Below are 24,510 nucleotides of genomic sequence, written 5' to 3'. Positions count from 1 at the left end.
CAAAGGAGCCCATGCGGGTTTGGCTCCTAATTCCCTTGGGATCCACAGAAGGGTTATATCCCGGAGCTCCCTGCTCTGCCCTATGGTGTTCAGGGGAGCAGAGGGAAGGGCCAACCCCAAGCACCCAGCTCAACAAGGAGGGAAGGGCTGGGTGGATTTGTTCAGGCAACCCTCCCCCTCCACAAAAGCCTCCCCCCCTCCCCCTTTCTGCAGCCGGCTCCTCTGGGTGAGTTGTCAGACGCTGCTGGCCCCCGTGGAGGGAAACCCTGCTGGGGGGGGGGGGGAGTTCAGGGATCGCCCCCCCCTGCCCGGAGCACCATGTGACCGCCCCCCCTCCCGCTCCTCCCTCCCCAGCCTGCCGGGGCTGCCCCTCCCTCCCCGCGGGAGCAGGATAAAAGGCAGCGCCGGAGCCGCAGCGCTCACACGCGTCTTCTGCCTCGTGGCCGAACCCCCTGCAGCCCGCTCTGGCTCGCCGGGCAGCCCGGGAGCCGGCAGGGGCCGGGCGTCTTCCCCCGTTCCGGGGCGCTCACATCCCCCAGGGGGAGGGGAAATCGCTGGGGGTCCCCTGCAGTGCGAAGGTAAGAGTCGGGTTCGCTCTCTGAATGGCTGGGGGGGGGAGAGTGTGTGTGTGTGTGTGTGTAAATGTGTGTGAGTGTGTGTGTGTGTGTGTGTAAGTGTGTGTGTAAGTGTGTGTGTGTGTGTGTGTGTAAATGTGTGTGTGTGTAAGGACCCCCTTGTGCAACCGCCCATGCACACCCAGATGTCATGGCAGAGGGGCTGGGGGGTTTGAAATGCACCCACCTACCCCTGCTGGACCCCTCTGCCGCATGGTTTTTGTAGATCCGCACATGGGAGCTCTGCTGGGGGGGGGGGGTCTTCAGGTTCAGCTTCCTGCCCTGGGGAGAAAACGCCCCCCACATCCCATCTGCTCAGCCGCACAGGGGGGCTCATGGAGGGGGAGGGGAGCTGGCGAGTGAGACGACCTCGCCCTTAGGCTTGAGCTCAGCATTGCGGAGAGGGGCTCTCCCTGACAAAGAGGCAACTTTGAGTCCAGCTGGAGATTCCGTTCTGTGGTGGGTCTGGTCTCAGAAACGTTTCCTTTGGGTTGGTGATCCCGGGCACTGCGCTGTGGGGTGGGCAGGGTCCAGGCGGCTTTCCGCTCTCCGCCTGCACAATGGGTCTTTTGCCTTTCCTCCTCCTCCTCCTCTTCCGAGAGAGCGCAAACTCTTAATGGACCCATGTGAACCGTGAGCACTGGGAAGAGGAGTCTCCCTGAAGCCACTTTCTGTTCTCAGTGCTTGCCCAATGTCCAGAGAACAGCTGAATCAGGGCAGGTGTGTGTGGCTGGGAGAGCTGGCAGCTGGAGGGATAGAGATGCAGGCTATGATGGACAGAGCTCTGTAAGGATATAAAATTAATATCCATCTGCAAAAATGATCCACGGATGTGGCTACCTGCGGATATCTGCAAACTTGCAGGGTTCTACATACAAAATTTATATCCACATCTGTATCTGCAAAACTGAGCCGCCGATATCTGTGGATCTAAAGCCAGTATCTGCAGGGCTCTAATGATGGGATGGAAAATGGGCATGTGAAGGAGATAAGAGGCAAAGCCTGCAGTATAGAGGTGTAATAACAGGCCACTTTCTTGCTTCCCTTCGTGTCCCCGTGTGTCTAAGTGATTTAAGACTTCTCTTGAGCCGTAGCTAAGTGTGGGACCCAAAAACAACTTGTGGTCCTGCTGCACCTTAGAGACTAACAAAAATATATAGGATTGTGAGCTTTCGTGGGTGAGACCCACTTCATCAGTTGAGTTGGAGTGGAAATAACAGAATCCAAGATATATATCTATAGCAGCAAAGTAAATACCTGTCATTTGTAGGGCCCATGTTAATGAAGGGCCCTCTGAATTGCTGTGTTATAACAGGTAGAACTCTTTGGTCCCCCTCTATTCCAGCCCTGTCAATTTGTGGGAAGGTGTTACCATGTGACCCAGCACCAGGGACAGAGCAGTGGGGGTGTTAAGAAGCTGTAAGAAGCAATATAAATATAACACTGTGGGAAAGACAGCAAGCAGCCGCACCATGCAATAACAGGCAGCTTCAGTGTGATGGTAACAAATGCAGCGTTATAGCACACGGGTGCCTGGGACAGATCGAGAGGTATAGGGGCTCTCAAGAAAAGCAGTAATTTTGGATTAGATTTCTTCTGTGGTTCTGATAGACATTTACTACTCATACAGATGAGATGCTAATTGCCATGCGAGCCATTGATTGGCCTTATCTAATAACTACCAAATGCATTACCATTTCTTCTCGTTCTCAGACAGGAGCTTATATTGAAAATATTTAGCTATGAAATACTACAGCATATATGGCCAGGCTTCAAGACGGAAGGTCAGACAAATAGGCTGGGAATGGGGCCACAATAATATACGATTTATGTTGTTTGATGTAAAAGCCAGGAAGCTTAAAGACATTCATCTAAGGTAATTTATGGTGCTGTTTGGGTTTACATTTCAAAGCTGATCTTAGGTGAGTCTCATGCTCCTCTACTTGTCCATCGGAGTCAGACCCTTACATGACCGGGTTGGTTATTCCTACTGGTTTTGGTTAAAAAAATGTATATAGAGAATTAATTCATTTTGAGGAAATTCTGCATGTGATGCTGAGAGAATGGGGTATGATGATTGGATAAAGGCTATTGAAGTCTTATCTCTTTAGTTGATGCTTTTTAGCACGCCTAAAAAATAAGGACACAGCATGTAACTTATTCTAGCTGGTCTATGCACAGTGTTTGTATTGGTATAACTTTTTTTTTTGTACTTATAAAATGACTGGTGTGGATAAAAATGCTTGATATTGGTATAGTTCATTCCCCTTCCCATATGAGGAATAATCACCAATATCACTTTTGAATTGAAATAACTGCATCTGCACTAAGAAGTTGTACCATTATAGTTAGTGGTACAACTTTCCTGTGTAGACAAAGTCTGTTTGAAAAGTCCAGTGCCAACAAGGCAGTGTAGACTTTTACACATGCTAAGATGATAAAGTTAAAGGTTAATAATAGGCAATAATACTGTGGCAGTTTGAGGGGGAAAAGACCCTTTTTCAAAAGACCTGTGTAAACCTCATTTTTTTAGGAAGAACGGTTCTTTCGAAAAAGGTTTTTCTTTTTTTTCCGAAAGAACCGCGTCTAGACTGCTTGCTTTTTTGAAAGAGCCTCTTTTGAAAAAGTTATCGGAAGAAGATATGCAAATTTATGCCATAGTCTAGACATGCCCTAGGGTTAGCCTCTGGTGGGCCCACACCATTATATTTACCTGCATGGACAAAGATACTGGCAATCACACATCCCATTGGCTGCAGATTACCATTCTCAGCCAGTGGGAGTGGCAGGAAGTGGTGCGGACCAGGACACCGCTTCCCACAGCTCCTATTGACTGGAAACAGTGATCCGTGGACAATGGGAGCTGCAGTCACCTGTACTGATCGCCGTGCAGGTAAATATAGTGGTGGGTGCCTGCCAGGAACTAACACTGCTGGACTGGTATTTTCCCATCCCTGGGTTAGACTTTCCCCCACACTTTATCTCAACCGGTGTAAAGGGTAAGAAGAGGTGTAGGGCCTTATCTATACTGAACTGTCAAATGTGTCAGAATGGGATAGCTAATGCATTCTAATGACACATCTTTTAACCATGTCTAGATAAAGCCAGAATACTGAAGTGCCTCCAAATCCTCAGAGTTGTCCTTTTTGTTTTGTTTTAATTCTTAACAAAATGAGGTGTTGGATCCCAGTTAAAGAAGAGATTATTTGTGATGAAATAACTGAAGTACAGCTTCTAAGGCTGCTTTCTCTTGTTCTTATGCTTTATTTTTTTTCATCCATCTGTAAATGATTCTTCTTGGTCATTTCTTTTTTCCCTTTAGTTTTAATACTGTCAAAAAAATGTTTCTGCCCCCAGCTGCTGCGTTTCTTTTATCACACTAAACACTTAGGCTGTGTCTACACTGGCATGAATTTCCGGAAATGCTTAAAACGGCATACTATTCCGTTTTCAGTTTTTCTGGAAAAGGAGCGTCTACATTGGCAGGCTGCTTTTCCGGAAAAGCCCTTTTTCCGGAAATGCATCTGTGGCCAATGTAGTCGCGCTTTTCTGGAAAAGAGCCCCAATCGCCATTTTCACGATCGGGGCTTTTTTCCGGAAAAGACTACTGGGCTGTCTACACTGGCCCTTTTCCGGAACAGTGTTCCGGAATAAGGACTTATGCCCGAGCGGGAGCAGGATAGTTTTTCCGGAATAGTGGCTGATTTTGTACAGTAGAGCATCGTTGCTTTTCCGGAAATTCAAGGGCCAGTGTAGATAGCTCGCAGCTTATTCCGGAAAAGCGGCTGATTTTCCGGAATAAGTGGCCCAGTGTAGACACAGCCTATGTCTTCAGTGAGAATTTGGCTCTCAAAAGAGGAAGTATTTAAATCTCTGGGACCAAACAACTCTGCCATCACTTGTTCAACTTCTTGTTGTCGCTCATTGATTGGAATGTGCTGGTTAATAAATTCCCCTACTAAATTTTAAATAGTTAATGAGCTCTCTTCTTTTTCTCATTCTTCCTCTGTAAGGAAGGACCTTTGCACTTTCATTTTCTATATCCTAGTCTTATTGGCTTCATCTTGTTACGCTTTGAAAGTCATCCAAAGAAAATAGGAGTTGGTCAAGTGATTGATCTGGCGAACTCTGTAAACGATTAGCAATTTATACTGGGGTTGCTTAAGAACTTTAGAGCTATAGTCTCAATTTAGGTAAATTGATGAGCTCCATTGAAGTCAATGGAGCTACCCCTATCTACACCGGCTGGGGATTTGGCCGTTGGCCCCTTGACTTCGAAATATCACTTCTCACATTTCAACAAAGTCAGCCTGTGCTTCCCAAGTCTGCATGGGAAGGGTATGTCAGCACTGGGTTGTTTTCCTGAGACATTGCCTACTGGGGAGAAAAAGAAGAGCTCTCCCATATATTTAATCACTGTAGAACCAACAATGCTAACAATGAAATCTTGTACCTTCCTCCAACAGAAGTTGGTCTAATAACAGGTATTATTACTTCACCTATCTTGTCTCAATGCAAGAGTAATTCACAGCAATTCACAGTCTTGATATGAAAAAGTGAGGTTCATGACCGCACGGTAGGATATAAAAACCTACTGTGCTCAAAAAAGCGAGAGGGTTACAGATGTAAGCTGTGCGCTTGTGCAGCCACTCAGGAAAGATTCCAGTGCTGCTCAGCTGATAACAGAGCGCCCATAGCTTGGTTTGTGTTTAGCCTTGTGGTGCACATTCCTTGGCTCACATAACAAAATTTATTCCACATGTGGAGGGGGAAAAACCTGCACATGGATGGAAAAGATTATAGGGAACATTGGTTACAAACCTCATGCACCGCAACTGGAGAAGATAATCTGAATTCAAGTGAGGCAACATGAAAAACACCTGACCTGCTTGTTAAATGAAGTACAAACAAAAATAATGGACCACGTGTTGCTGTAAGAACAAGTGAACTGAGACATGGAATCTGTCTTCTCTTCTGCAAACAGTGGTTATTAAAAATCCACTGAAAATGTGGTGAACTATAAAAGCTGGTATTTTAGCCATGCTGGAGGGGCTGACTAGTTCAGCATTTTGCAAAGCTGTACCAGCCCCTTAAGGTGAACACTTTTAGCATCTTTTGCAGTCATGTTTTCAGACTAAGTGGAGACTTCTTTTTCTAACCTAAACACAACCATTTTCCAGTGAGCAGCAGTGGAGAACTTGTTTGCTTTGAACAATGCTCTTGTCTGACTTCTCATGCCGCTGCCCTCTACCCTTGCTAATCATCCATTCCCCCCTGCACCTGGCCTTGCTGAAAGATACTTAACAGCTCTCAGTCAAAAAGCACAGTGGGGGAACTAAGTACCCGCAATTTGGTCAGGTGTGTTAAAAGCTATTTCCCCCCGCAGGCACTGTATTGCTTTGTAAGGGGTAACAATGAGAGACTGTTCTCTGCGACTCTGAAGAAAGCCCTGCTGTAAGAATATTAACACATTAGCCCTGTGCTGATGAAGTGCCTTTTGCCTCCATGTTTTCCTTTGAATTCACAAAGGACAGGTGAAAAGGGCTGGCTGGGGGCATGCCCTGCACCCAGCCAGGATTGCTCATTAATGGCAGGGCGTGAGGGGAAAGTGCACAATTTGTGGCATTCCTCGTTCTGGCTGGGGAGGGTGGGGGGCAGACGAACTGGCCCTTTCCTTTTGCTCCCTGAAGAGGAAGAGCAGGCAATGTCCAGGTATGAACTGGGAGGGGCAGGGGATTCTTCATCCCTCTTCCCTCCTTGCACACCGATCCCCTGTCCTGAGTCCCCAACGTGCGTAATCTTGACTCCTGCATCTCCCATCCCTCCATCTCCTGCCCTGAGCTCCTTACCACCAGCCCTGAGTCCTGTACCCCCCATACTCCAAAGCCCCTCCCCTGAGCCTCCCGTTCTTTTAACCCTGATTCCTGCACTTTGCAGCCCTGTGCCCTGAACCCCCCTCCTGACATCATCTGCACCCCCCCACCACACTCTCAGCCCCCTGCCCTGAGCCCCCTGGCACTCCCCAAGCTCCTGCCCTGAGCACCCCACACTCCACCCAACACTTAAATTTCTTACAGATTCTTTTGTATCAGAATCTCCCCCAACTGTTGCGATACAACAGTACCTGTATGAAATGTAAGTTACTTTCGCCCCCCGGCTCTAACTAGGTTAGGAGAATGGTGGAATAGTTTCTAGGCCCGTAGCCTATGTGGCAGGCAAGCTTGTAGTTGAGGACGGGGATGAGAGAGACTGCCCTGCCTCTCATCTTTGGGGCAGGGGCTGTCGCTTCACTTCTGGGTTTGTGCAGTGCCGAGCACAGTGTGGACTTTGTGCCTGACGGGCTTCTGGAACAATAGTAACACGAACAATAATAATAATCCTCTGCCAGTTCCTCCAAGGAGCCAATACAGTAGTGAAGCCGTTGCTGTTCCAAAGGGAGTCTTGGTTGCAGTCCCTTCCCTCTGGACACACTCCTTCCCCTAATAGGGGGCATGGCTCTGGGGGCCGGTCTGCACTGAAAACTGACAGGGACACATCTGCATCCCTCAGGGGTCTGAAAAATCCATGCTCCTGAGAAATGGAGCTAAGCCAGCCTCTAACTCCCCACCTTCCTCCAGTGTTGACTGTTACAGCCTCTTGGAGAGGTGGATTAACGCAGGGTGAGGGGAGATCCTGGCCCTTTGCTGCAGGCAGTGTCTATGGGGTGCTTCCGTAGCGGTGCAGCTGCAGCTCAGCGCCGCTGCTGGTCTTGCCATAGCCCATTAGAACTGCTTTTGGCCTGCTTTGCACCAGCAGTATAAATGCTCTCTGGAAGAAATCCCACCCGTCTTTCTCATGCACATCTCTCCATTGACAGGCGTGAGAATATTTGCTTGAGCAAGGTTTGGCCCTGGGATTGTTCAACATGCTGAATGAGGAAATGAGCAGGTTCTTGGTGCGCTCTTTCCTTTGTCTGCCAGCACAGAGCATTCAGCTTGATGGCCAGGAGTCAGACACGTTTTTATAGGTTTATTTCTCCACTTCCTTGTAGCTCTATCAGAGCTGTTGAATATATTCATGGAGCTGAATGAGTCCCTCTGGCACTACTCTGTACCAGGAAATTTGCAGCTTTGGCTTGGGAATGCAAGGAAAGGAAAGGAAATAACTACCTGAGCTAGCACAGAGTTTGCAAGTGTACATTACATTAAAGCCATCCTTTTTGCCAGAGAACTGACTGAAATAGACTAACATTACAACTTTCAAGTACCTAAACAGGCATTACAAGAAGGTGGGAGAAAAATTATTCTCCTTAATCTCTGATGATAGGACAAGAAGCAATGAGCATAAATTGCTACAAGGGAGATTTAGGTTGGGCATTAAGAAAAATGTTCAAACAGTCAGGGTGGTTAAGCACTGGAATAAATTGCCTAGGGAGGTTGTGGAATCTCCATCACTGGAGATATTTAAGAGCAGGTTGGATAGACACCTGTCAGGGATGATCTAGATGGTGCTTGGTTCTGCTTTGAAGACAGGGGACTGGATCTGATAACCTCTTCCGGTCCCATCTCGTTCTGTGATTCTGTGATTCTTTTCATAACCCACATAAATAAGTTGTAAAGATATAGGCTTAGGATGACCAGATGTACCAATGTTGTCAGGACCATCCCAACGTTAGGGGCTTCATCTTATGTAAGACCTTATTATCCCCTCTGTCCCAATTTGTCATGCTTGCATCATCCAGGGTACATGACAAAGCCCTTGACTACTTTGTCATAAGCTTCACAGGTGTTAAGGTCCTGCTGCAAAAATGCATGTCCAAAGCCACACAGTTGCATTGAAAAAGGCGCGTGAGCGGTAAAGTGGCCTTCACAAAAGCAAACAGAAATTGATTAGTTGACATGGCCGTATCCCCCAAATTCCTTAGAAACCCAGGTGCGAGGAAGTAATTGCCAATGATGAAAGGAAGAAAAGAAGTGTCTTAAAACAGAGCCAATACCTGCTGTTGCAATTCTCATTCTCCTCCCCCTGCACACTGACTAGTTATGCAAAGGGCCGGGAGAGTAAAAGCTAATAATGCAATATTTAGTGGCCTTCAGCTCAGTCTGAAGAGCAGCTTCTTTAATGAGTGATTCCCCCCCAGTTACCTAGATGGGGAAAATACATGTGCCATATTGTGTGAACATAAGAATGGCCATACTGTATCAGACCAACGGTCCATCCAGCCCAGTATCCTGTCAGCCATTAGAAGCCAATACCAGGTGCCCCAGAGGGAGGGAACACAACAGGTAATCTTCATGTGATCCCTCCCCTGTCACCTACCTCCTGAGAAACAGAGGCTAGGGACACCATTCCTACCCATCCTGGCTAATAGCCGTTGATGGACCTAACCTCCATGAATCTATATAGCTCTTTTTTGAACCCAGTTAAAGTCCTAGCCTTCACCACATCCTCTGGCAAGGAGTTCCACAGGTAGACTGCGCCAAGTGAAGAAAAACTTCCTTTTGTTTGTTTTAAATCTGCTGCCTATTAATTTCATTTGGTGAGTTCTTATGTTCATTTGGTGAGTTTTTATATTGTGGGAATAAGTACATAACTTTTTCTTATTCACCAGTCATGATTTTATTAGACCTCTATCATATTCCCCCCTTAATCTCCTCTTTTCTAAGCTGAAAAGTCCAACTCGTTTTAATCTTTCTTCATATGGGACCCATTCCAAACCCCTGTTAATTTTTGTTGCACTTTTCTGAACCTTTTCCAATGCCAAGTGTTGTATTGCTTGTTGTATTGGGTTGGCCCGAAGTATTATGTGGTGGATTCATCAGGAACTGGTGATGCGTTGATGTCCAGAGGGTTTTGCTTTGTGACTCAGCTGATGTAGGGGAGAGAAGGGTTCAGTTATGATTTCAGGGGAGCCTCATGCCTTTGGCAATCAGGGGAAAGACAAAGGGGCACGTAGGCTAGATGGCTAGCAGTGAACCACTTTGCAATCTACTCACATGGTATTAAACACTTTTACAAAAGGTCATGCTGCCTCATAGCTGTAGCACTCGGACTTGAAAGGAGGGTCCAGAGAGGAAAGCACGTGATAGGAAAGTACCCTTCCATCAGTGATCTGCATTCAGCCAGCCAGGCAAAAAGGTGGGGGAATTCGTCAGAAAAAGGGAGATTTAATTTGCCAAAGGAAGCGCATTTAACCAAGGGAACTGGAAAGTAGAAGTAATGGGGAGATTCTTTGGTGCGGTGCCCAAAGAAGGCATGGTCGTACAAGGAGCTGGTTTGCCAAAAGTTCTCTTCACACTTTTTGCTGAAATATCTGTCCTGTGAGTGCTAGGTGTGTGAGTGAATGAGATCAGCCCTTCTATGTCTACCGAGAGATACATGGTAAAGTGTCTCAGAGGGGTAGCCCTGTGAGTCTGTGACTGTAAAAACAAGGAGCAGTCCTATGGCACCTTAGAGAGTAACAAATGTATTAAGTCATGAACCACCGTGGACATTCAATAATGGATTTAAAAGTAGCCATCCTTCTATAAAAGAATTTAATCACCTGATTACAGAGGGAGACAGCGGAACTAGAGTTCTCTTACAAGTTCACCACTATCAACCTAGGCTTGAATAAAGATCTTAACACACTACAAAGGCAATTTCCCTGCCTTTGATATTTGCATTCAGTGCTGTGAATGAGACATCCCTACCCTGACTTAATTAGCTTCATTAACACTGGTCCTCCAACTGACAAGCAGCTTCCTTTGCTGTTATATATATCCCAGATTCTGTAATTTCCACTCCAACTCATCTGATAAAGTGGACTTTACCCACAAAAGCTCACGACCTAAAAAAATTGAGTCTCTAAGATGCCGCAGGACTGCTCATTGTTTTCAGAGATATGGGAACAGTGTTTTCTTTGCTTCTTGCTGGGCTGAAATTATTTGTTTGTGCTAGTTCAGCCCCACTGTTTCTGCTTAGCTTGGGCCCACTTGCCTAAAGATTAGTTACCCTGAAAGAGCAGATTTGTCTGAAATATTTATATTCAGGTTGTGCCCAAAATGTGGCAAGTGTTTTCCAAGCACACATCACGCTAGCACTAATTGTTGAGGGTTTTGCTTTTTAAACAACGTGTTTATTTGTGTTATGAAAACATCATGTCAGGATTTCTTTGGGGCTTGCTGCGGCACTGGTCAGGGTGAAAGGGAGGGAGGGCGATGTTGGGAAAAGAGGGGGATAGAAGGCACAGTGCCCAGGTAGAGTGAGCCTGGGAAGCTGAAAGGGGCCCTGGTGGGGGAATGGGGGATGAAGAGAAAACAGCCAGTGGCAATAGAGAAAGTGAGGAAAATATGCTCAATGTTTAAATTTCAGAGATACTGTCAGGAGGCTACAAAGGCTCCTCTGTGGCGTCTTCTCTGGAGAGAGAGATGCTGGGTTTGGTGTTCTGGTTAGGTCCCTCTGTAGCCAGTGCTAGGGACTGGAAAGCCTTAACTCCTAGCTTGCGTCCTCCTGTATATTCAGTGCTGGCTGTTCCCTGCAAACTCCTCTGGGATGCTGCTGCTGTTCTCCATGTGGAAGATGCAAGGAGGTGGGGTGAGCACATGGCCTGCAGGTTTCTTTGGGTCTGGGGGACACAGGCTGCAGCTGGAACTGTGTATTTGGAGGGGTGTGCTAATTTCCAGAGTCCACTCCCTGTTTTAATCAGTTGTGTCAGGGATGCAGGGAAAGCTCTCAACCAAGATTACGGCTCCATTGTGCTAGACACGGTATCGAGTCCCTGCTCCAAAGCGCTTGCGTATAAATAGCTAAGGCAGAGTGTGGGGCGGGGTGGGGGGGTTGTAGTAGGGTATACAATTGTAGGATGTGTTGGAAATGGCAACAGACTCCTCTGCATTTCTGCAAGGATTTTCCTATTGTGTCTCCTGGGACATTAGCAATTCAGACCAGGAGGCGGTAATGAATCTTGCCGTAGTCATGATGGGAAGCACAGAGTTTGAATTTATCAAGAGCCGTGACACATTAGTCTGTCGATGCCACAAAATCGCACTCAGACTGGGTAACAATTGGGCTGCGTTCCAGGGAAAGTGAACGGGGGACATGAAGCAAAGCGGGAGGGAGGAACCCTTGCCAAATGATGAGCCTTCTGTCATAATCGGGTGAGGTCATGGCTGAGTGTGTAGGGCTGGTCCACAAAGCCTGCTCTATGGCCATCGGAGAGGCCACGCATCCAACTGCTTTCGTAAAGAAAGGTTCTACTTGGCTAGTTGATTTTAATGTAGGTGGCCAGTGGAGTTGCTACGCTGCTGGTCTGAACTCTGGAGCGTGCATACCAAAGCCAGGCTCTGGGTTAATTGGATACCGTGTCCCTGCTCGGCGGCTTTGTGATAAAGCTGGTTTTTCAGTGGTGCAAGGGGTGCCGCTCTGTGGTAGCCATTCTCAGTCATAAGGCAGGCTGGCTGGGTCTTGGAGTCTCTCTCTGCACATGCACCAGGATGTGTTGTTCGCAGCACTCGCTGGGGGATTTCTTGACAGGCTTCTCTTTTGCTTTCTTTGTCGTGTGAAAAGAGAGGCCATTTCGCACAGTGCAACCCAGCTCTGTTTTATTAACCCCAAACTGCCTTGTCTAAATGCCCAGCTACACAGGCGTCTTTTCTTGTCGTTGCTGCCTGGAAGGTCTGAATCCAAGAGGAGTGATGTCGAATTTTTTAAATTTGGCAGTTGAGGTTGTTCCTTCCAACTCTCTTCTGCTTTTTTGAACTCCAGCTGTCACATCACCATAGCTCCTTAGCGCTCAAAGAGAAGGCCAGTTAGGGACAATGTGGATCAAGGGCCTAATCCTCTACTTACCTACCACTGCATGTGCTACTAATCAGAATAACCCTGGAGCACGAAGGAGCCTTCATTCTGTGCCTTCTGGAATCAACATCCTGTAACAGTGGGTTATCCGTAGCCCTTCGCTGGGGGTGAAACGTAGCACAGAGGAAATGTCATGGGCTTAGTTCACGTGGGGCTAAAATGGTCGGTGCTGGGAGAGTGCATGCGAATTCTTTTCATTGCTAGTTCAAACTCAAGCATCGTAAATATCTTATGTGGCTGGATACAGAAAAGGTGTCCAGGTTTTTAGCCTGTTACTAGGCATTTTGCTGCCTGGCAGGAGAAACGTGGAGATGTTGAAATGCTTTAGTTATGGAAGAAGGAGAGTTCATTTCTCTTTTTAAATACAGGAAGGGCCTTACATTTGTCCGTAAATTTCTGAGACCGATGGATCTCCATCTCCATAGGCAGGAAGAATGAGTTGAGCATCTTAAACCTCAAGATGACAACTGTAAAGCAACAATGCCTGCCAAGTGTTTGTCTTAAAGGCCCTTTCTGAGATGGGGGTTCCGCTGTGCTGGGTGCCATGTAGACACACAGTGAAACACAATCTCTGCCCTGAAGCACATTCTAAATAGACAAGATACGGAAACCAATTTCATCTTGCTTAGTCAGGGCTCAAACCATTGTGTACTCTGTAAATCGGCAACATCTTAAACGGCACCTAGAAGCAACTAGAAGTTAGTAAAATTACGTTAATTTCATGCATTCCTAGGTTAAATCAAAACTGGCTTGCATATGAAGGTGATATGTCCAATTATCAATCATTTGAACCAGGGGTGGGGAACCTATGGCCAGGGGGCTGGATCCAACCCCCAGCTTGCCTGGATCTAACCCCTGAGGCTAAGGGTCCTACCCCCAGCATTGGGGAACTAGTGCTGGTGTTCTAGCCCTGCGGCATCCCTGCCCCCAGCCCACTGATGCACCCCCACTCTGCTTCTGCACCCTACCTTCTGCCTAGTCCTCCCACCCCCATCCTGTTCCTGCAGCCTGCCACCCTCCCTGACCCACCAACCCCCCCATACTTCAAGCCTTCTTCCTGGCAGGCTCCTCCCATACACTGAACCCCTTTTGCCCTTACCCCAGAGGGGCACAAAATCTACTAGCCCAGCGCCCCCTAGGCTCTGGTGTGTAAGGGAATACACACTTTGTTTGGAGTGTCTTTCTGCTTTTTAGTTGGGGGCCAGGTCAGTGATGTGCTTTTGTTTTTTGAGGGGTTGCTTTTGTGCAGCCCCCAACTGATTTTTCTGTAGGTTGGTGACCCCCCCCTCCCCCGCTTTGAACCACCCTCTGCTCTCTGACTTCCACCGAACTATTGTATATCCAGCGAGAGCGCGCTGCTTTCAGTGTGTCTGTTAACATTCTGTAGAGCCTTTGCGTGAAAAAGACACATGCAAGCATGGGTTAACACAAAATGCTGGAGGCAAAATAGGATTGCTTGTTTGTTTGGATTACTAGACTGTAAGCATTTAGAAAATAAAGAGGAAAGTGCTGTCAGCAAGACATAGCACCATGAACAGTAGTCAATGGACATGTACCGTAATCAGTAACACGGAGCAACGAGAATTCTGCAGCCTAGAATGAAATTCACGATTGATTCTTCTCTCTGCAGGTTCATGTGCAGACTTCTTAGGCCATGTCTATACTAGGAAACAATTTTAAAATTAGTAAATTCGAGTTAACTCCCGATTTAACAAATTCGAACTAGCATGCTCACACTATGGGGAAGCCTCAAAATTTGTCCAAGGCAGGCTCCATTAATGTGAACGTGCTGCCTCGGACATAGAGCCCCAAGAAGCACTGGGGAGTAATTAGTTTGAATTATTCTGGGGAGTTGTTACTTCTAAATAGCAGCACCAGCGTGTCCACACTACCGTTATTTCGAAATAACTATTTCAAAATTAGTGTTACTCCTGACGAAAAGCAGGAGTACAGATTTCAAGTTCCACAGCCTGTTATTTCAAAATTTATAATGGGCTTGGTAGTGTGGACCAAATTTACCTGGGGGGAGGGGGGAGTTATTTCAAAATAAAGTCTTAGGCTATGTCTACACTGCACATCAATTTCGAAATAAGCTATTCTGGAATAGTTATTCTGAAACAGCTTGTTTTGAAATAGCATGTCTACACTGCAGGGAAGCCTCAAAATTAGTCCAAGGCAGGCTTCCCTAATATAGATGTGCTATCTCGATTTAAACCCCAGGGCTGTGTCTAGACTGTACCCCTTTTGTGGAAAAGGGATGCAGATTAGACACAGCGCAATTGCAAATGAAGCGGGGATTTAAATCTTTTCCGCTTCATTTGCGTGAACATGGCTGCCACTTTTTTCCGGCTCGGGGCTTTGCCGGCAAAAAGCGTCAGTCTAGAAGGGGATCTCCGGAAAATAAAGCCTTTTCTGAAAGATCCCTTATTCCTCTTAAAATCAGGAATATGGGATCTTTCAGAAAAGGGTTTATTTTCCGAAAGATCCCCGTCTAGGCTGGCGCTTTTTGCCAGCAAAGCCCCGAGCCGGAAAAAAGCGGCAGCCATGTTTATGCAAATGAAGCGGGGAAGATTTAAATCCCCGCTTCATTTGCAATTGCGCTGTGTCTAATCTGCATCCCTTTTCTGTCTAGACACAGCCCCAGAGGCACACTTGGGAGGAATAACTTAGAATGGCCCTGGTGAGGGGCTATTTCACATAGCAGCAGTGGACAGTCTACAGACACCTTATTTCAAAATAGCTACTTCAGAATAGGCGTTATTCCACATAGAATGAGATTTACAGATTTTGGAATAAGCCATCCTTTATTTCAAATTTATTTCGAAAAAACGGAATGGCTGTGTAGACCCTCACATTATTTTGAAATAACGGCCGTTATTCTGAAATAGCGTTGCTCTGTAGACTCACCTCTAGTGTAGATAAGAGCCGACAGTGATAAATATTCCTGCTTTGTAAATCTTCCATCTAATGTCTTAGCGTCAGGATTTTGGATTGGTGCCAGTAAGTGAATATTGTTCACGGGCTTTTGTATGCATGGGTGCTGATTGCATGAAAGGGCTAGAAAACAAAAGTAACATCCATTATTTGTAATTAGGAGTTTATGGAACTGGACTTTGCACTAATTGGAAGTATCCAGAGATCAGGGAGAACTTGAGATCCTGCTTTTCCTTTGAAGAATCAATCTGTTCAACTAGTTTCTATCAAACCTCTAAGCCAGAGTCTCCCTGTAATATGGACGCATGACAGCTTCTGCCTCCCTTTCAGTCGGTCTGTTTTCTCAGCCCTTATGTTTCACACTTGAATCGTTCTGACAGAGATAACAGCCCATAAAGCCTCATATGGTCGGGGACCCTCCTACCCAAGAGGCGACTTTTCTCCCTCTGCTCTGTCCCAACAGCTGCCCTTCTGCTGATTGCGCCTGTGGATTTGAACTCTTGGGAGCTAGGCACAAAGGTGTTCATTGGGCAGCATCCTATGAAACATGCCGCCTTGACCGATCCCCTGGAACCTGAGTTTTGCTGACCTTCAAAGTGTGGCTCTTCGGTTTGCTTAAGAGTAGACAGGCTATGTTAGATATGAGCTTTTCAAGGGTATGTTTTGATCTGGCAACAAATGTTTTAATGAGGTCTTGGATATATGCACGTGTCCTAAAAAAGGCATCTATGCAATCTGTTGTCTGTCCCCCTCCCCCACCAATTGCTAGGGCCATTGCACGGTGTGTTGTGCATGAGGCTGAACTCAGGTTTTGCGCCCAGTGTCCTGGCTGCTCCGCTGCCAACCCTGAGGGATCGTCTGCTGGCCCCAGAGTCCTAGCTGCCCACCTAGCATGCAGGGTTCCCAGACATTGACCCCGCTGCTGGCCTGGGGGCTCTGCTGCCTGCCCAGGATCTCTGCTGCTGACCCAGAGTCCCACTCAGCTGCTGGTTTTGGGGGCTCCTGGCCACTGACTAGGCTGTCTGCCCGGCATTCCTCTCCACTGCTGGCCCTGTGCACAGAGGCCCTGCTCTGCATCTGGACCCAGCTCTAAGGAGTAGTGAGGGGGGCAGACTTGGGGTGCAGCTCAGAGACAGCGGGGGGCAGGAGAATAGAGGGGGAGGCTGCTGCAAAGCATCCCCTCTTTGCAGGAGTCCCAGTGGGGAGCTGTCCCTCCCCCCGCAGACAGGGGCTGCCGCCGCCAAGCAGCCCCTGTTCACTGCAGCCAGGGCTGTCCACCGCGAACAGGTGCTGGGGACACACCGTGAACCTGGACTGAGCACTCTCGGCTCATGCTCGCTCGGGACGCTGCACCTCTGCATTTTAAATGTAGTAAGAGCCTCCAGGGACTGCTCAGTTTCCCGGCTCCTGGAGCTAGCCCCCGCTGCGGCTCTGCAGAGCGATCCTATCAACAAATTGTATTGACTATACAACTAGCTAGATAATCGCAATTTAACATCCTTACTCGGGACCTGACCAGTGCTGAACCAGAGAATTTGCCGACTCGCAGGGGGTCAGTGTTGTCTAGAAGCATTACCAACGCTTCCACTGCTGACTTGGCTCTTAGAAGACATTTGGGGGTAAATTAGAGCTAAATAACAGCACAGAACACCGAGTCTCAGCACTGGTGGCTGTAAACAAACTTTATGGGGCCATGCGAAATGTGGCCACAGCCATGATAAGTAGACATCCTGCTAACTAAAATCATGCTGGACCACGGATGTTGCCGGACCAGAGAGTGACGGCCTAGAGGAGTTCAACCTGTAATAGGCTGAATCCTTCGAAATCACAAAGTTTTCTTTGAATGATTTTAAACTTGTAATTTTTGTCCAATCAGAATACCCAAAAGCTGAGCTAAATATCCACACTGTGATTCCAGCACCACTGGTAGAGCTGAGTTAGGTCACTTTCTTTTGTCATCTGAGTAATTAGGAGATTGAGGCCCGGAGCAAGTCATTTAGACTCCCTGGGTTCAGTTTATCCATCTGTGCAATGGGGCAATTTAGGAAGAAGAATGGGCTGGTGACTCACAGTGGGTTGGATGGGAAATCAGAAAATCTGTGTTCTAATCCTAACCTATCCTGCTGGGCGATTCATTCTACCTCCCCAGGAATCTCTTTCCTGTGGTGTAAGCTCATGGACATGTCTTGTTTTCAGGCTGTTCCTGAGTTGTTTCATTTATTACAAGGAGAAAGAGGCCCAGCATAGACACTTCAAAAATCCTGTAGATGTTAATGTCCTTAGAGTCAGTGCTGCTCCTGTTCTATGCTTCAAGGGACTTCGTTCTCTGGGTCTTTCAATCCAGCTCCATTTGCCCATCCTCAGAAGTTTCACTTTGAATTTGTAAAAGCGGCGAAGAGTCCTGTGGCACCTTATAGACTAACTGAAGTGTTGGAGCATAAGCTTTCGTGGGCAAAGACCCACTCCATCAGATGCATGTCATCTGACAAAGTGGGTTTTTGTCCATGAAAGCTTATGCTCCAACACCTCAGTTAGTCTATAAGGTGCCACGGGACTCCTCGCCGCTTTTGCAGATTCAGACTAACACGGCTACCCCTCTGATATTTGAATTTGTAAAGCACTTCGGCTCTTTTGAGGTGAAAGCCTCTGTATAAATGAAGACCTTAATTAAATTTGGGTCTTGGTTCGTGTCTTTTCAGGGCCCCATCACATGCCACCGAGTCTTGTCATCTGTTTCTAGTACCACCCCAGGTAATAAATTGGAGAGAATTCTTTTAAAAAGTTCCAGCTCTGTTTGTCAGGTGAGCTCCTGGAACGACTTCAAGTTCCTCAGTCACGTGATTCATTACAGGACAGCTTGAGGAAGCTGGTTTGCTAGGGCTGCAGCCAGCTTATTCTTCTAAGCTGAGTCCATATGAGTAGAAGTCCAGGAACACTCTTGATTGCTCTGCTATGTCAGCCTGTCATCTATGTGTGGGGGGCAATCTTTGTACATCCTGGGTGGTTCAGCACAAACTAGAAGCTATAGTTGTCCAATGGAGGCACAGCACAGTTTGTCATTCAAAATGGGACGTCCACACAGCAGAATGGAGTTTGTAGACTGATACAGATACATGCTGACGTACACCATCTTCTCACATTGCTGGTTCAGAGTGATGGGCAATGTGCCTTTCCCACCAGTCAGCCCAGCTGGAAACTTGGAGGGAAGCAGGGGGAAATTTTCAAAGGCATGAAGTGCCCTGAAACACTTGCCCCCACTGAAAGCTAATGGGAGCCAGGTCTCTATTTGCCATCTGCGCCTTTGAAAATTGGCTCCTTGATTAAAAGTCTGTTTTATTTGCTGGGACAGGGCCAAAGAACTGAAAAGCCAACTTGGTGGGACATGCTAAGCCAGCTTTTGAAAAGCACTCTGGACACACTGGACCTTATACGGGTGCGTAACTGGAGCTGAGCTCTCTTGAAAACCCAGCCCCATGGACACTAGAACGCTCTGGGACTGCGCATGTGTCAGGTCTTTTGGACCCTCATCCTTCTGGTCTGTTCTGCCCCCAACAAGGTTTAAACCTCCCTCTCTGAGTGGGGAGTTGGCTCAGAGCATCTTCATGGAGGTCGGTTCCACTGGGCTGTAAGCTCAGATCTGGAGTAAGAAGTGATACAAGGGGCTTGGCGGCTGCCCTCTTGTAGCACCCCCTGTGTTTGCTTCCACATTGAGAAGGTGAGGGTTGGGCTGACCCACGAGTCACTCTGACATTGTGCTGGGTTAATTGTCTTAAAGCAGCAGGACCAACTGGGACAAAGTGCCTGGAGGCCCAGCTCTGATCGCTCCAACTTTTCACAACTTTGCAAAGTTAAGTTTGGAAAGATCCATTCTCCTTTGACCTATTTATCCTTGGCCACCTCTGCTGGCTGCATTGTGTCCTGAGGGGGAGACCTGGCTTTTTGAAAGCCCTTTATTTTTAATCCAATGAAAAAGCTTTGCTGCAATTTAGTGGGGAGCTGGTCTTTCAAGTCAGTTCCTGCCTTACCTCATCCTTCCTCTCCCTTCTTGAACCTGTCAGCGGCTACCTACTTTCCTACAGTTTTTCATACACTTGAAAGCTCACTCAGTGGGTTTCATCTTCCTCCTGTCACTGTGCTCTGTTCATTTCTCTTTATTTTCTCCTTAATCTCTGCCTTTGCTTTCAGTTCCCCTCCTAAATCCAACTGTGTGTGTGTTTACCCTATAGCCTCTGATTCTCTTCTGCTTCCCCTGCCTTCCCCTTGCTCTCTGCTTTTGAAAACGCACACAGCCAGGCCGTCACATTTGGCCTGCTGCAGCCCAGCGTGTGTCCGTACATGAAACAGTTTTCTCTTGTCAGCTGAGATAACTTTCTCCCTGCTTCGCTTTGCCGCAGACCACAGTAAATTGGAGACTGCATTTTAGCAAGGGGCTTAGGCCCAAATAGCTGCTGGCGACCCTTGATTTGGTTCTGCTCTTTCAGCCCGGACCTTGGGTCGAAAGGAGGGCCAGTGGGCGATGGCACTTCAGGGCCACTTTAGGGCTTTTACGCTTGGCTCAGTTGTGGTGGTCACTGTTGAAATACAGATTCAGGGCCACCAACCAGGGAAGTTGCCCTGAGGCCTAGTGATTTAAATCACTACTGGAAACCCGCATGCAGGCTTTCCGACAGGGGGGACAAAGGAGGCAACTGCCCCTGGGCCTGGCGATAGAAAAGGTCATAAGAATGGCCATACTGGGTCAGACCAAGGGGCCATCCAGCCCAGTATTCTGTCTGCCGACAGTGGCCAATGCCAGGTGCCCCTGAGGGAGTGAATTGAACAGGTAATGATCAAGTGATCTCTCTCCTGCCATCCATCTCCACCCTCTGACAAACAGAGGCTGGGGACACCATTCCTTACCCATACTAGCTAATAAACATGTATGGACCTAACCTCCATGAATTTATCTAGTTCTCTTTTAAACCCTGTTATAGTCCTAGCCTTCACAACCTCCTCAGGCAAGGAGTTCCACAGATTGACTACATGCTATGTGAAGAAGAACTTCCTTTTATTTGTTTTAAACCTGCTGCCCATTAGTTTCATTTGGTGGCCCCTAGTTCTTACATTATGGGAACAAGTAAATAACCTTTCCTTATTCACTTTCTCCACACCACTCATGATTTTATAGACCTCTGTCATATCCCCCTTTAGTCTCCTCTTATCCAAGCTGAAAAGTCCCAGTCTCTTTAATCTCTCCTCATATGGGACCCGTTCCAAACCCCTACTCATTTTCGTTGCTGTTCGCTGAACCTTTTCTAATGCCAGTGTATCTTTTTTGAGATGAGGAGACCACATCTGTACGCAGTATTCCAGATGTGGGCGTACCATGGATTTATAGAAGGGCAATAATATAGTCTCCATCTTATTCTCCCGGCCACCACCCCCACTACTGCTGCAGAGGTGGCAGCCAGAGCACTCCGGGCCCTTTAAATCATTGCTGGAGCGCCGTGTGGCGCGCGCCTGGCAGCACCGAGGACAGTCTGGACGAGGCTCTTCACTCTCTGGGCTGTGCTGAGGGCTGCCTAGCCCCAGGCTCACCCTTTCCACCTCAGGCCCTACCCCTTCCCGGGGCATGGAGCCGGGGCCCCCAACTGCCTTGCCCAGGGGCCGGGCAAGGCTGTCAGCCCTGCTGCCCATGTGGTGCTGTCTGGGCAGCTCTGAGGGCTGTCGGGGGAGGGCGCAGCATGGCCGAAGGACTGACTGGCCCCTAGTCCCACTCTTCCGGGGACAGAGCGGAGTAGTTCTCTTCTTCCCGCTCCCCACCCACATCATCTGAGGCCCTGGAATGTCCGTTGCCAGCCCTGTCACCATGGCATCCTTATTGAGTTTTTTCATGACCCGGATGACACAGACAGTGAGGATGGTTCTTGCTCCGGTCTTTCCCCTGCTGCCATGGAGAACGGGGTTCAGGGATCAAGTCCAGCGTAGCATTTTATTTTTGAGATCTGGGAGAAACGGACGAGAATTTCACGCAAGTCACTTGTGAGCTCGGATGGGCACCATTTGTATTATCAGTGTGAATTTCAAAGGTTTCTGAAGGGGTCTCTCTTGGAATGGTATATACACAATTACCACTAGGAGTGTTATATGTAGAGCAGTGTTTCCCAAATGGTGTTCCGCAGAACTCCGGGCTTCTGTAAAGTGAAAATAAGGGTTCCGTGAGAAAATTCCATTACAATAACATTTTATGATTTAAAACATAATAATTAATATTTAAGCATTTATGAATTTTATTGAAAACAATTTTCTTTTGTGTTTGCCATGATAAGTGTCCCCGAGTAATGGCAGCTTAGCCAGAGACTGGGGATGATGACGTCACTACTCAGCGCAGTGAGTCAGCGATGCGATCACCTGTTATATACCATATATTATGCATATTAGTTTTTGAGCTTTATTTTTTGTACACATTAAGTGTGATTTTTGTTTTTTAAATATGTGCAATTAAACTAAATGTTGATCTCATGACCTTGTTTAGCATTTGTTTATTATTATCCTGACTTATTTGTGGTCTACTTTTTCAGCTCCATATATAAGACTGTTGTTAGGGGTTCTTCAAAATTCTTTCGCGTTTAAAAGGGTTCCATGGCCAAATAAAATTGGGAAACATAGATGTAGAGGGATTCCTCACATACACATTCTGGGGGCACCGGAGGGAAAGCATTTTAAGAACTGCACTTTTTTTTTTTAAGGAGTCAATTTTAAGGACATTTGAAGGACTTAAATTGAAGGAATTTCAGACTTATTGTATTCATCCCTGGACGAGTCCCCAAAGAGTATAATGAGACTGAAGAATCAAGGACAGTTCTAAGGGTCAGGATCTTGCAAATTACCAGCGTTAAAAATTAATTCTTCACACGATTTCACTGGAAACCCAACACTCTAATTTTTTCTGTGGCATGATGGATTCATTTTGAGCGAGATTTTCAGAGGCAGAAAGGACAGCTGCTCAGTTCCTATTGAAAGTCAAACCTGGCTCCCATTTGTGCCTTTGAAAAATTTCCCTTTTACAAGCCCCTGTTAATTCAGAAGGCATATCTGTTCTTATTTATTGCTTGACTGTAACATCTAGGAACCCTTTGTACTAGGAGCTGTACCTAAGACGGAACAAAAAAATCCTCCAAAAACCAAATCCAACCTGTCACTGGCCCAAAGAGCTTAAATAGAACAATGGACGTGCAGTGGGCGAAGAGGCAGAGTGAACAATATAATGGTGGCATGTTAGTGCCTCAGTCTTTTTTGGGGGGGGAGGTTGTGAGTTTAGGAGGGGCTGGCCTAAAGGGACGGGACAGGAGCTTGAAGAGGGAGGGGGGAAGAGGGGAAGAGAGAGAACATTGAGGTGAAGAGTCTATGGATGAGGTAGAAGGGGTGGGTGGGAGCAAACAGCCATTCAGCACAAGCCAAAGAGAGTCCACTCAGAATTGCAGAAAGTTCTCCAAGGGAACAGAGGGACCTGCTGCTTCTGCCCCTGATGGTTGGAGATTCTGTCTGGCTCCTGTAGTACCCCCAGAGTGTTTATATGGGGACTCCCTTGCCTATGCTGGGTCCAGGGGGATGCTGAGAAGACAGATGGCTCTAACTGGGGATTTGCTCTCTGCCTCTGTGTCACACAGTTCCTCAGAGATGAGCTGTTAAAATCACATGAAAATTGAAGGCGGGGAGAGGAAAGAAGAGAGGCGGTTACATGGCATGGTTCTGAAATCTGCCCTCTCAAGTCAGAGCTACAAACACACCAATAAACGAGTACAAATTCTGCCAGGCCAGTATATTTTTCCAAGCACTGGTCCTGGACAAGGTATAACAAAGAACAATTGGTAATTCCTTGCGCTACATTAAAAACTCACTTCTGATTGGCCTCAATAGGACTTTCCAGTGCTCACTGCTTCTCAGGGCATGTTGATATAGTGCACAGCAGAATGGGGTGTTGATTTAGATTGCTGTAGCATTGCTGTACACTAAAAGTTTTGTCCTGGGCTTCACGAGCTGCTGTTTCAAATGGCAACAAGTTGGAGCACGGAAGTAGGTTCCACTTGGACAGCTAGTATGTGGCCTGCTACAGCCATGCCGATTTACACTCTGGCTTGTGTTGTGCTCATTCCCTGCATACACAAGTCTTCGCAGGCTGGCTCTTTGTTGGCAGTCCTGTTGTTGACACACAAGTCAGGAAGAGAATCCAGATCCCTCCATTGTTTTAGTTCAAAAGTCTTAAGAGGAGTAAAACCCAGTAAACTCTTTCATTGTAAAATGAATAGTCCTGTGGCACCTCAGAGACTGACAAAACTACATATAGTATCATGAGCTTTCATGGGCAAAACCCACTTCTTCAGATGAGCCACAAAATGCTGGACACACTTGATGAGGGCGGGTGGGAGGAACTGGCTGGGGCTGGCTGGGAGGGCGGGGCGGGGGCAGCGCAGCTGTCCGTGGGAGATTGGGCAGGGGCGGAGGGGGGACCAGCAGGCGGGAGGGTCGGGGGCAGTGTGGCTGACCCAGGGAGATGGAGAGGGGGGCAGGGGTGGTGTGGCTGGCCCGAGGAGATGGGGGTGGAGTTGGGGGGGAGCATGGCTGGCATATGGGGGGGGGGGGGGGTCGGGGGCAGCATGGCTGGCCAGGGGAGATCGGAAGGAGAACAGGCCAGCAGGAAGCAGGGGTGCCCGGGAGGGGGTTGGGGGCAATGGAGCTGGTCGGGGCGGGGCGGGACTGACCCGGGCACGTGCAGATCCCGGGGCGCTGTCAGTCCCGTGCACGGTCCAGAGAAGCACGAGTGAGTCCAGCTGCGGCTCCACCATGCGCTCAGGAGCAGGGACAGGGCTTCTCCTCCTCCCCAAGGCGTCAGATGCAGTGAGATCTCCCAGCGCTGATCGTGCCCCGCCTCCCAGCCACTCCCCCAGCCCCCGCCAGGCTTCCGTCCAGCGCCCAGCCAGAAATCCAGGAAATACTGGACATTGCACTTGTCTGGTATTTTCTGGATTTTTTTTTTTACTGGACAGAGGGCCCAAAAACCGGACTGTCTGGTAGAATACCGGGCACCTGGCAACCCTACTGACAATAATAGTGCCAGTGCTAATGAGGCTAAGTGAGTGGACTGGAAGTGTCCCCTAATTAGCTT

At 47.7% G+C, this 24,510-nt stretch overlaps 1 protein-coding gene across 2 annotated transcripts in view; it reads left to right on the top strand.

The window, feature by feature from the left end:
- The first annotated feature begins 409 nt into the window (after window positions 1-409).
- Window positions 410-24,510, top strand: part of CACNG5 (calcium voltage-gated channel auxiliary subunit gamma 5) — a 46,232-nt gene continuing 22,131 nt past the window's right edge. For both annotated transcript variants that reach the window (XM_006110576.4, XM_006110577.4), the window contains exon 1: window positions 410-578. The gene's annotated coding sequence lies outside the window, so the exon portion shown is untranslated. The remainder of the gene's footprint in view (window positions 579-24,510) is intronic.

The sequence above is a fragment of the Pelodiscus sinensis genome, chromosome 20 (genome assembly GCF_049634645.1).
Source record: "Pelodiscus sinensis isolate JC-2024 chromosome 20, ASM4963464v1, whole genome shotgun sequence".
NCBI lineage: Eukaryota > Metazoa > Chordata > Testudines > Trionychidae > Pelodiscus > Pelodiscus sinensis.
This window is presented reverse-complemented; position numbering and strand designations above follow the sequence as displayed.